The 14,003-nt window shown below is 26.1% G+C and overlaps 1 protein-coding gene across 1 annotated transcript in view; it reads left to right on the top strand.

The window, feature by feature from the left end:
• The first annotated feature begins 13,325 nt into the window (after positions 1–13,325).
• Positions 13,326–14,003, top strand: part of LOC132919975 (uncharacterized) — a 44,887-nt gene continuing 44,209 nt past the window's right edge. Inside the window, exon 1 of the mRNA XM_060981944.1 lies at positions 13,326–13,475. The gene's annotated coding sequence lies outside the window, so the exon portion shown is untranslated. The remainder of the gene's footprint in view (positions 13,476–14,003) is intronic.

The raw sequence follows: 14,003 nt of genomic DNA, 5'->3' as shown, positions 1-14,003 counted from the left end.
TACAAACATTAACAGATTATCAGAGAGTTTAACATAGAATTTTTGTCAGAATAATTAGGATAAAAAGGCTCAACATTTCTAAAGTTAAAAGAATTAATTTTAAAATTAATTAAACAAAGTAGTTCTGGGTAATCGGTCAAGCCAGATATTAATTTATGTAGAGAATTGGAGAGCAACTGTATAAGCGTCTGTCTTTAAGGAGAATAAAATATAAGTAATTTAAAATATTATCATATGAACCATGTTTTGACTTTTGTATGTTGCATTTAAAATTTAAAAGACATACATTACAAAATGTTATTTTGTACGGAATCAATAATTTAATTTTGTTTTAACGTAGGTATTATGAATCCAGATAAGTGGACAATATTCAAGGTTCGAAAGAAAAAGATACAATAATTAAAGAATTTTTAAAGCAAAAGGATCACTAAATCTTTACATGTGCGTTTGATAAAACCAAGGATAAGTATTGTTTTATTCTTAATAAATTCAGTATGGTAAGAAAAATTTAGTTTGGTATCAAAAATAATCACAAGATCATTAAAATTAGAGACAAGTTCAATATTAGAATTTAAAATAGAATAGTTAAAAATAATTGGGTTCTTGTTTAAATTAAACAGCAGAATCTTACATCATTAATATTTAAAAAAGATGATTTCTTCCACATCAATTTTGCAAGTTACTAAAATCTGTAAATTTATAGCATCTTGATTATTTTATTAATTATTTTTAAGAGTTTAGTACTATAGATTTTTTTAATAACATTAGGTAAATCATTAATAAAAATATTAAAAAGGAAAGTTGATAAGTGATCAATTATATGATATTATGTATTATAATAATAATGTATATATATTATATAATACAGTGGTGAAATATTTAAGTATTTAACTAATAAGTATAAAATCCTGAATTATATGCATTCATTACATTTGCATATTTTTCTTTATTAATTTAAAAAGTAGCTATAGCCCTATTATAGGTAAGACAAACATATTTTGCATTTTATTATATTGAATTGATATGAAATATAAAATTTTGCATAAGTATTACAAAAATCTATACATATTATATTGAAAAAAAATAGTATTATATTAAACGTACGTTATTACTTATTAAATATTAGTAATAACTTATTACCTAACTCAACATATATTCATATTTCCATTATTTTTATCTTTGACTTTTCGAATAATATCTAATTATTATTAATATTTAACTGATAGGTAGTTACTTTTTTATTGATAAATATTATTATAACAAGATAATGTTTTCTGAAAGTATACTACACCAATAACATCGTTAACTTAAAACTAGTGTAAAAACTTATGCAATCGTGACCTAAATATACCCACGGATAATGTAAAAGGAAGTTCTTCTCGTTTTAGGAATATATTTTCTGAAGAAAAGCCGAGGATTTTATTTGAGAATTTAATTTCCAGGTGATACATGAAAAATAATATAAAAAAATACTTATTTTTAATCAATTTTCGACCATGAATTTTAAATTTTAAATTTAATGTGCAATGCAAGTTGCTAACGAGTTACACAAGTTTAATGTAAGTACATTAATTTATTTAAACATTTTATACATTTGTAAACTGTTTCAATTTATTAAGCATGTATATTTTGGTTTGCTTCTTTGAATATTTTGCATATTTTAATAATAATTATGTTCATAAAACGGATATTTTGTACATTTTAATACCTTTTATACTTAATAAAATTAGTTGTTTTTATCAATGCCCAATAAGCATTAATAGTTAGTAATGTTGGTAAGCAGAACCATCTATCTGTTTGTACTATCTTATAATATTATTGCATGGTTGACACGATGGATTATATTAAATAGTATTTTTTTCATTTTTTGTATTATTTATAACTTAGTTATGTGGATAGAACGCGTTAGTTATAACTTATAACACTATCGTTATGAAGCGAAATCGGAAAGGTTTTATTTAGATCAATATTAAATAACAAATTAATATGTAAATTATTGTATTGATTTAACATATTTAAGTATGGATAAACAGGATAACTCTGTAAATAATTGACTTAGGTACTTGGTTATTTGTGAGCTTCAGCTATAAAACATTGATAATTAAACTTCAATGTATAAAAAAAAAATTGATTAAAAAAAATTTGATTTTGCACCTTTGAGTTCCGTTTCCGCGAATTATTTATTTAATGAATTGAGTATGTAAGACAATAATGCAATGCCGGCAAATACTATACTATTAATACAAGATGATATGTGTGTGCTTTGTCTATCATATAGCACGTCAAGTGTGATAATATTTAATAATACATAATACGTATTTATAAATCACTGAAGTAAGACATTTTAGATTCATAAACATCTGTGTTCAAATTATAGTGATTTTTTTTTAATTTTTTAATTTTAGAAATCAAATGAAATGTTTACAAATACAGTTTTGATTACCTACCTCCTGTAAGCTAAAAGCTTGTGTTGGACGTAGGTAGGATATGTCTAATTTATTTGTATGAAGGTAACATTTTTTCAACACCGAACACACAAATACCAAATTAAACCCGAACACCGATGTATCCATATTATTTTATCTTCAAAGCGATCAATTTAGTTTCTTAATTCCACATTGAACATAATTATTATCACCTATATTGTTATTCGTAAGTATAGGTTTTACTATACAATGTTTTGCATTGCATTTGTACTTATATATGCCGTGTATATCGAATGAAATAACTTTAGTTAATAATTAAAATTTAATGTATTACATTTTATAGGTATATTTGATAGTTTTTGTTCACATAATCGTACGTTTGTGATTGAAACCATCATGATAACCGTTGAGTTTTTACGTTACGAAACTTTCTCTGGATGTTTTTCCTACGCAAAAGTACCTATTCGTATGAAACAAATCAATATAACATGTACACTGTAGGTACATACCTATTATAAATTTCTGCATATTTATGCACATGTAAATTATTATCAGCCGGATAACTGACAGAATCCATTATTGAATCCTAGCGAACGGTCGTATTAGGTATGTATTTATAATAAATCGCAGAACGTGGTACCGCTTATGAACACGGAATAACTTTTCAAAGAACGTTTGGAAATAAATAAATATAGAAACAAATACTTTATGATGTATATTATACCTAGGTAGGTATACCTTACCTATATGTGTATATGATATGGTCACCGTAGTGTACTTTTCAAATTATGTCAAACCGTACAGTGGGAAGGTGCAGATATGAATTATTTGATGTCTTTGATTTTACAACCGAGACCACCCACTAGATATACGTATACTGCATTAATAGTCTACACTCTACAGTTTTAAACAAGTACATAAAGTTTTCCGTCAGTGATTGTCCACTAGCATTTTTGTACACGATTCTTTTGTAATCTTCCGGTTTTGAATTATGCAAACATTTAAATAACGATAACATAATATTATGAAACCTCAAAAAAATATATCGATTACAGGTTGATTCGTGAAGCATGATCACTTCCTTTTTACTATTTAAAAATATATTTGAGTTCCTATTAAAATGTTTGATTAAACTAAAATAACATATATTTTTAAATTATTATACGTTTATACTATTTTAGGTGCATTCTAATGTTATTGAAAATTAATTTTTTTTTAGAATTTTTGAAAATGTTGACACTTCTAAATCGAAAGTTTAACGTTTAGATTCTGATTTAATACATTTATTGAGCTAATGATATTGTCATTTATAAAGCATTTACATAAAATATAAGATAGGTACCTACGTGTAATATTTTAAAAACATTATAGGATCATATTTATACCGTATATCTACCAAAATTATTATATCATGAACTATTATTCTTAATGCTTAATATAAAATAATTTAAAAATACTCTTTTTATAAACATAGATATTTTCAAAAAAAAAAAAAACAATTAATAATAATAAATAACAACTTCTTAACAATGAATAATAAAAAAAAGGTTGTTTAAATATGAAATAAGTTTGTATCACTTTCTCAAAATATTATAGTTCTTAGGTATACTTATAAAGTTATAGGTATTCCTAAAATTAAAATTAAATTAAATTAATTGTTATTACTTATTAATGAATAGGAATAAATCATGATTGGCGAATTACTCTGTATGGTTATATACGCATATGATGTTATCTAATAAAGTAATAACATAAATAATTGCGTTCGGTTTTTAAAATTGTACGAGAAACATGGTAAACACGTTATGGTTATGATAGTTTGTCGATATTTTAATTGCAAAAAAATGTTCAAATAATAAATACCGGCTGCTCTATATTAAAAATCTAATAACGGGAGCGGTTCACAGTATAATATATTATTTCACGATTTGGGTGCGTATAATAATGAACGCTTGGCTATAAACAATATAAAAAAATGTAATATTTTAATATAATAATAGTATGTTATTATAAATGAACATTTGCCTGTTTAATAGACATTAAAAAAACACAGGACATTGGTGAAAGGAAAATGCTACATTTTTGTACATTATGTGATACTACATTGAAAATCGACTATAGTTCGTGCAGTCCGGTATACGATAAACCTATATACTACCTACGTAACAACGACGCGTTGTGCAGGACGTGACTGATTTTATATACTTATACGAAATATTATAATCATGTAATGATTGATTGGTAAATTGATTGTCGTCGAAAAACTTTAACCGACATTATTCCAGCCGTTAATGAAGTTTTAGCTGGTAGTTATAAATTATTATTTATGATTTACTTTTCAAATTTCTTTTGTTACGTATAGTGGGCCGCTGATATTTATGTAGGTACCTATATAATATATACATTTCTTATATATAATAAACACAACGCGTAAAATATTATTAACTATTATACTCTCGAAATCTATAGTAGAAGGTTGAAGTTAAATGTTAATCGCCCGATGTGGCAATTTTGAGTTTTGATCAACCGTAATTTATTCACACAGATTTCATAAATTATTGTTAAGATAAACTTAAGTTTTATATCGAATAATCTCCGTTTAAGTAAAGCTAAAATATTTTTAAAGTTCATGAGTTATGAATGCAACTAGAATATAGAGAGTAAACTATATAACATAAAGTGTTTTTAACAGACTCAAATGACATGTCAGCAGTCATATCTGCAGATATTGTATTTAAACTTTAAAGTATAGAATTATTCGATGACTCGATGTACCTGTAAATAAATAAAAATAACCGAGTACATAATGTAAGTTCTTATTGAATACTCTATAGCCTATGTGCACATGTTTAACGATAAAATAAGAGAGATACAGTTAGATACTTATCATACATATTAGATAATGTATAATGTTATTGTTCTGTAATTAGATCTTACATTTTAATAATCATGGTTTATATCGACATTATTATAATAATCTGAAGAAATATTATATACTATTCGGTTTTTTTTTGTTGTAATTTTGACGTATTCTTAGTATATGTTATTGCGTTTCTATGTATTTTTCCTTATTTGTTCAACTTACTACACGAGTACATATATTATTTTAGTACCTAATACCAGTGACTTAGTGATATATGAGTATTGTGTATATTAAAAAATAAATTGTAGGTGTACCATACCTATACAAATGGACAATTGCATAGACCATGGATGATTTCCTATTATTATTTTCGTTACTTCAATGTATTATATTATTATAATATTTTTATATAGCTGCGCGTTGCGACCATGAATTTACAAATACACTTCATTACGCTAATTACGTCTTATGTATTTACAAAATCAGTGGTACCAATATAATGACGTATTCCATTATAAGGATATTGGTTATTCCCATTGGTACTTGAACACTTGTAGGACGTCAGATGACTTAGATGCACCAGCATAGTTATAAGTGAGATTTTCTTAATAAATTTCAATAGATTTAATAGATTTGATAAAATTAGTTTAAATAACATCCGAGCTCTAGTTTTACCTATACAGCAAAAATTATTTTACAAATTTTAACGATTTTTTAATGAAATGAGTTAAAATTATCGTTCGAAATTTTTGAAAAATATCATAAACATCCCATTTTGGCAAAATGCAGTAGGTATAAGTGTATAACACATATAACAATGCGTTGAAAATGAATAGTTTTGACTTCCAAAAAATGAATGATCTGATCGTTTTGTCAGATCCATCACTATATTATATAATATTATACAACATAGTAATGGGTTTTTAAAACGAATACAAACTTATTATGTTTATGATGCTCAACGAAACGAAACAAACAAAAATTTGTTATGCTGAATAGTGATTATTTAAACAATTCGATAGTCTACTTAACAATATGATATGCAATACGGAAATTCTTTGAAATACCAATACAAAATTCTTCGAAATCTCATATGAAAAATTCTACTAATAATGAATGGGCTAGGTATATTTGTTATGTTTTTATTTTAGTTTTGTCTACCCTACAGTCTTGTTATTATTACTTTGAAAGCCATCGAAATATTTTTAAATAAACTATTATCATGAATATTCAAATAACAGGCGTAGGTATATATATATATTTAGATTCACAGTATTTAAATACTACTAATCATTAATAGCAGTGATCAATATAAAAAATGTATAATATAGTAATAATAGTTAAAATTAAATTATTTGGGTTTTTTCAATTTAAAAAAAATATATATTCATTTAATATGAAATATGTTAGAATCTTGTATTAATCGATTATTTATCAACCACAAATTCAATTTACAAGGACAAACGTACGCAACTACATTATTAGGTTCTCATTATTAATATTAAATGACACCAGAACGTCAGTTTACCTGTCAGTTTATCAGCTATACGCCTATACCTAATGCTAATTAAGTCCTAAAAATAACCTAATTATAAGTACAAAAAAAACCATTTTCTTTCCCATTTTACAGACTTAGGACTGCTGCACACAATTTGTCTAAAAATTATACCTACCAAAAGTATCAAAATACTAAAAAATTCATATAATTATTAATAACTATAGTACACATATAATTTATTGCAATTGCATTTTTCTTATCATTATTATTATTATTGTCAAATATTGCTACCGAATTTTAACGATCGACTGTACTAGTGATTTATATATTTTGTATAAAAATAGCCATCTCATCCTACGCTGTACATAATATATCATAACGTTAAAATAATAAATGACAATATATAGATCAGATAAAAATGATAATATCTAATAATTGGCTAGTCACTTGTAATTGCGTTAATCGATTACTGATATTCTTTGTTTTAACAATACCTTTTTATTTTTTGTCTATGTTAGCATATCAAGTGTATTTATTAAGTTAATGTTAATTTTTTTTCTATAGCCCGCTTAGCATTCTCCCCCCCTCTGTGTACACCACTGCTCTATATACGGATACAAAAATTCAAAATTTACTGTCTGTATTGCATATTTCTGCTACAGTCTACAATAATTTTAAAATTATTGTAATATATACATAATACATTAATATTTTGTAAGTATTAATATGCGGGTGTTTATTCATATATTACCAGTCAGCTCCATGTGTGTATTTTATTAAATTATTATTTGTACTATTCATAATATTCATTTAAAGACTCATACATATTATGTAATACATTTTTAACATTATACACTACGTAACGTGATAGACGTTCGAGTACGAGTGACATATTGTGGGAATACATTTAAGATATATAGGTAAAACAAATAATACTACATATAATCAGCTTTCAGACATAAGAATAGGTGTTATATTAATCACGTTTTACATAATGTTATAAGGGTATAAAACGAGCAGATAGGATTGGAGGAATATATCATAGATACTTATAACGAATTTAAGTACGATAGTCATATAAATATTTATACGGATAGATACGAAAAAAAAGAAAGCTTAAGAATTTTTAAATACACGTCATTAAAAAAAAAATAATAATAATGTAATAAACATAATAATAATATTAAGAAAAATGATGAATAAAAAAAACGATTTGTTAACATTTAATAGAGAAACGATGATAGGGGTTTAGTCCATAATAATAACGTACAAAACAAATAAATAAAAAAAAAAACTCATCATTGTGAAATTATGAAGAATACGAGACTTTTTTGGAAATATAAAAATTACATATTATATTATTAGACAGGTAAATCTTAAACCCCACCGCAGAATTCTAATACTAATTTGTCAGCAACTATTTCTGGACGTTCGCATCAATTACGTCTGTCGGCAAAATCCGGCGAAGTTCCGAACTAGTGATCCAGCGTGTGTACCTACAAACGACCGCGGTATATACATATAAACATAGTCATGATATTCGCTGGTTATTCTGTTTATTGAATTGTTTGCAAACGGATAACAGCGATATTTTCTGTTGGTCAATTTTAGGAAAATTTTTAGCGTCACTGCCCGTGATGTGTGTGTATTCCACGTGTATTTAGTAGGTAACTAACTACGGCTATAGTCAAACAAATATTCAAACTTTAAGTCAACACATTTACAAAATTATTGCAATGCTACTATACAGGTAATATATTGATACTTATTACTATAATAATATACTTGTAATACCAGCGTAACATAAAAAGTAATAACTATTACTAATACCTATATCCACATGTTTTAAATTATATAATAGCAAGTGAATTATTGATGTATAGGTGATGTTTATTATTTTACGAGTATTTAAATTAAAGTTTTGTGTTAACTTTAAACGATAATAATAAAATTGTACAATGAAAAATGTATTAATATAATATATTATATTATTATACATACGTTAAAACATTGTTAATAAGTGAAAACTATTAACTATTTTTATCCTATTGGTGATTGTATTTTACGCATTAAAAATATTTTTTAAACATGATTACAGGACCTAACTAAAATTTTTATTTTTTATTGAGTAATGATTAATTAAAAAATAATAGTATTCTAGCGTAATATAAAAAAAAAAATCGTGAATATTTTGACGTTGATATTTACAGATCGGGTTAACTGGATTCTAGTTTTCGTGCTCTTGTACAACTTGAAATGTTAATAATACTTACAATGTACACACACACACACACACACACACACACACACACACACACACACACACACAAACACAATATTTTATATATTGTTACAGATATACCCGAAGATGTTTTGTTGAAACAAGAACATAAAAAAAGTGGTTAGTTTTGTTGAACAAAAAAATATCATGATTCGTTTGGTATAGAAGAAACGTATATAATATAGTCTGAGAAGCACATACATACGTATATAAAAGGAATTTAAAGTATTTATTTTAAATCGGTAAACAATGAATAAAAAAAAATTAAGCTATAAAGACTTCCATATTAATTTCAACATATGGATTGCACAACTGGTATGTTACCTCTATAGTATTTCGACTTTCGAGTACCCTATTATTGTACTATCAAAAATAGGATTGTTAATATGAAAATAATAAAATACATTTTTTGAGAGAGTTTTGTAATTGTATATGAACACATTTATTTTATTTTGAATTTAATACATTTAAAACGATTATACTAAATTAATTATAGATATTATTATTATATATATATTACATAACAATTATTAATAACAACTGTATAAATAAATACCGAATTCCGAAAATTAAATGAAATGAAAAATGTTAAATAGTAAACATATATGCCAACTAAAATAAGATATAAAATAATGAAGGAGTAAAGATTATTTTATATTTTATAAAAATAAGTACCTAAAGTAGTCGTTGTAATTTCACACTATACACTCTAGTAAACTGTAAAGTGTAAACGAGTAAAGATTGTACGTAATATATTTTAATAATAAATTAAATAATCTTTTATAATGTAAATATTAATTCATTCAATACAAAACAGTAAATATTTTCAAATGCCTACAAAATTGTCGTCTGTCGATGAATACATAATTTTTGGACTAGACGGGTGTAAAAATCTAACGAATAAATATGTGTTCAAGACTAATTTGTTATAATATATAATTGTAAAAAATATTTTTCCACAAAATTATTTGAGCTAATTTGTTAAGAATAATTACTTTTAAGAGTCCGATTACAAATAATGCAAATTTTGTAATTCAATACAAATAAAAGACCTTCTCTTGGAATATACATAATACAGTATTAATTTTAAACAATTGTCAGGTCATAAACATGTGCAAGTACGTAGTATAATTTACAAATATTTACATGTATAAATGTATACAACAACGCTCATTAAAATAATAATTATTTAGCACACAATGCAATTCACTTCATGTTGTCCTCTAATTCTGTTTAAATGAAACTTATTAATGTTTACCGTTGAACAATAATAATAATAAAATATATATATGAAAGAACATTAGAATATTAGTCTAAAAAAAAAATTCAAACAAAATATGACAATATTGATATATGTATATCGTATAGCTTGTGTTCATAATATTATAATAATAATGCTTGAAGAAAACGAAAAATCAATTTAAAATATACAAAACACATTAAATTTAATGTATAATATATTATTAAAAAAAAACTTAAATTATGCGATTGTATAATAAAATTACCAATAGGTGTTATTGAATGTCGGACATGGAAATATATATTGTGATATTTTATGAAAATTTGATTTTTTTTTTTTAAAGAACCTGATGTTTTCAATCTCTCTAATATACAATATTACTTTTGTATGACAATACTACTCATTAAAGATGAATGTATTTTGAATGTTGTAACTTATCTGTGACTTATATAAATATAATAGTTCCGAATAACCGTTATTTCCGGCTGTTTGTCCACGTGTTATTTTTAAACATAGCAGTTTTGTGAATCCGTAAGAGTTTAATTTATGAAAATATTCATTATGATACGAAAAACAGAACAATAGATTATTAAGTATATTTTGTAATCAAAATTATTATCACTACCCAAACAGTAATTAAAATAATAGTGTCAATGATTTTTTTTTTTTACTTTTTAAGTATGTACCTAATATTCGCCAAACCAAGAAGTGTTTATAATTACTAATTAAGACATTTTACGGCTATAGTTTACCAACCAATAAATTTGTTTTCAAGGATTCTTATTTCTTGCAATTGAATAACCATTTTATTATAATAAAACTCGATGAAGCGTATTATTGTGATGTTATGTTTTGGTAATATAATATCTTATATTATTTTTATATACTTACCATTACCAAACACAAAAATGACTTTTACGGATTTCTCTGTTAATTTAACAAGTGGACTTGCTACTAATAAGAAAAATAAATTTAATATTATGTTAGATTATACACTATTTTATAGATCTTAGAGTTGAGCATAGCGGTGATTTTGTCGTAGTTATTAATTTGAAATTTGTGCACGTCCAATTTTGTTCAATCGCACTCATTACTTTCACTATGCCCGAATTAATAACGTTTGATCTGTCGAATTAATTTGATTTCAAAATGTCAAGAAAAATTTTCATCTAAGAACTTATTAAATGATACCTTAGACGATTTTGGAGTGCCTTCGGGGGGAATCATTTGTCACATACTTAAATAATTTTCTCTTTTTATAAACAACATTTCGTTGGTTATTACTTATTAGTTAATGCATTATAATAATATATAGGTACCTATAGAATGTATCTTTAAAGCGATTCTCAAACTCATTATTATTGGTGTAGCTATAAATTATAACCTAATTTAATAATATTATAAAATGAATACGATTATTGGTTTCAATCGTTTTTGCTATATAATATGTTGCGGTATTTTATTATATTAATTTTTATTTTTAATGATTGTGTGCGCTATATAGTTAAATTTTTAGTATTCACTAAAAGTATATTTTTTCTTGATATCTGAGCTTTATTATTATGTATTCAAACAGTATGTCAGTAAAACATAATATATTTATGTCTAGTTGAAATAAAAATTTTAATGTTTATGATAAATATAGAAAATTAATGCAGTTTTAATTTACTTCCGTCAAGTCTCGTTTTTATTTGAAGTACTTACTACATGACGTAATGAACGGGGAAGGTATTAAAATAGCTTGCTTTGAGTAGAAATCAAATTCTTCCATTTAGACTATTAAATATTCAAAATGTAATGTTTTCGACTAGAACTTTAAAGATAAACAATAATAACTTAAATAACTTAATATAATATATACTATATTATTTATTTATTTGTGTAGTATTGTAATCATAATTTTAACTTTTTTTTTAAATACAAATATTATTATAATATAAATATCAATTTATCATAAAATAAGTGGTGACACAGCATATATGATTTTGTTATTATAGTATTATTGATCTGTATAATTATTTACATCAAATTAAATTCGAATATTTTAGACAGATAGTATGAATCTCTTTTTTGTGCTACGAAACTATGAAAGTTTTGCACATACTGCAACATGAGTGGGTAGTTAATATTTCGATGTCATACATACCAAATGATTGGATAATTTCTACTCAACGTAGCGGTAAAACTATATATAATAATATAATCCAGTGTAATTATATTAATTATAAACGTGTATTTCGTGTGGAATACGTATATAATTGCACTTGATGTGTCGTATAATAATGTTATGTATACTCAATACTCGTGTATGTAAATTGGAGACGACGTGTGATTCGATGTGAGGTAGGCGTCTGTCGGCATATATTATAGACGGGATTATAACGAGGAAAACGTCCGGAAATCGTTGACGTGCGCGAAATCTGTTTTTTTTTTTAAATAACACACCAGCTGTGTGTACTTAATATACCTACGATAATAATACACATTATCACTGTAATATCAATAAGCCTACGCGTGTGTATACGGCACAGTGGCGGCCATCAATGAATATATACTCATATAAGGTTCGGCAATAATATTAAAATACCCATATAGTATAGTATTTATATGCTCATAGTGGCTAGTGGCTACCGATTAAACGACGAAACGAGTGGCGGCGGCTGAGTCGTGTTCATCGTCGTTGTATAATAATAATCATTCATCGCGTGGTGCACTGCAGCAACAGGTCAAAAGTCAATAAGCATAGGTATATTCCTACAAAGACAAATAGTAACAAAAAAAAAAAGAGCAGGTGATTCTGTTATTCGGGGACCCCCAACCTCTTCCAGTCAACGACACGGTGGCTCATATGTATAATATGGGTAGGAGAAAGTGGTGGTAATGGTGGTGTCGGGGGCGGTGAGGTGGTGGACATACAGAGCGTTTGCGGTGTAGTGAATAATGATAATAGAAAAAAAAAATTAAAACATCGGTCGACTACCAGTAGTAGTGGGGGGGAGGATAACACCGCAGGTAAAGTGTGTCCGGCGGCGGCCGTTCGGCGTTCATTCCGTTGTGCGGTCGTGAAACAAGCGTCGTCTGTTGTGCGCGTTCAGTGAGTTCCGTTTCTATATACACACATCCGAACCCCATGGACATGTGCGACTCGGATGACTGCTTAAACTGTGGTGAGTACCTACCTCATATTAAAATGTAATAGTATGTTTGTTTTGGTTCACACGGTACAAGTGTATTTTTTAACCATACACGTGTAGTAGAAATATATATTATATTGTCTATTAAGTATACGGATCGCCGATTTTGGGGATGTTATAATCAAATTTTTCCCGGAAATTGTTTTTCCCTTTGTAGGTATAATAATAATATAGATTCCATCGAATCGAAAATACTTACTCCTGTTGCGTCCGGTTATATAAGTAACTTACGGTGGTATTTATAATATAATATATATACGATCGTCGTCGTCTTGTGCAAATCGTAATTATGTTTAATATTTTAACGTTCGATTTCTGACTGCCGTATAATATTTTTTTGGGAGTAACCGACTTTTACAATTCGAATTTCATTCTTACAAAATTAGTATTGGATATTAACGAACGAGCTTCTCTTAACTGCATACCACCCTAACTTAATTTATGTCTAAACCCACTAATCACGATGCCTACGGGGCGTTTAAATCTCTACAGGGGGTTAGT

Source organism: Rhopalosiphum padi, chromosome 2, assembly GCF_020882245.1.
Source record: "Rhopalosiphum padi isolate XX-2018 chromosome 2, ASM2088224v1, whole genome shotgun sequence".
Classification (NCBI taxonomy): domain Eukaryota; kingdom Metazoa; phylum Arthropoda; class Insecta; order Hemiptera; family Aphididae; genus Rhopalosiphum; species Rhopalosiphum padi.
The sequence above is the reverse complement of the archived record's forward strand: the minus strand, read 5'-3'. Positions and strand labels throughout refer to the sequence as shown.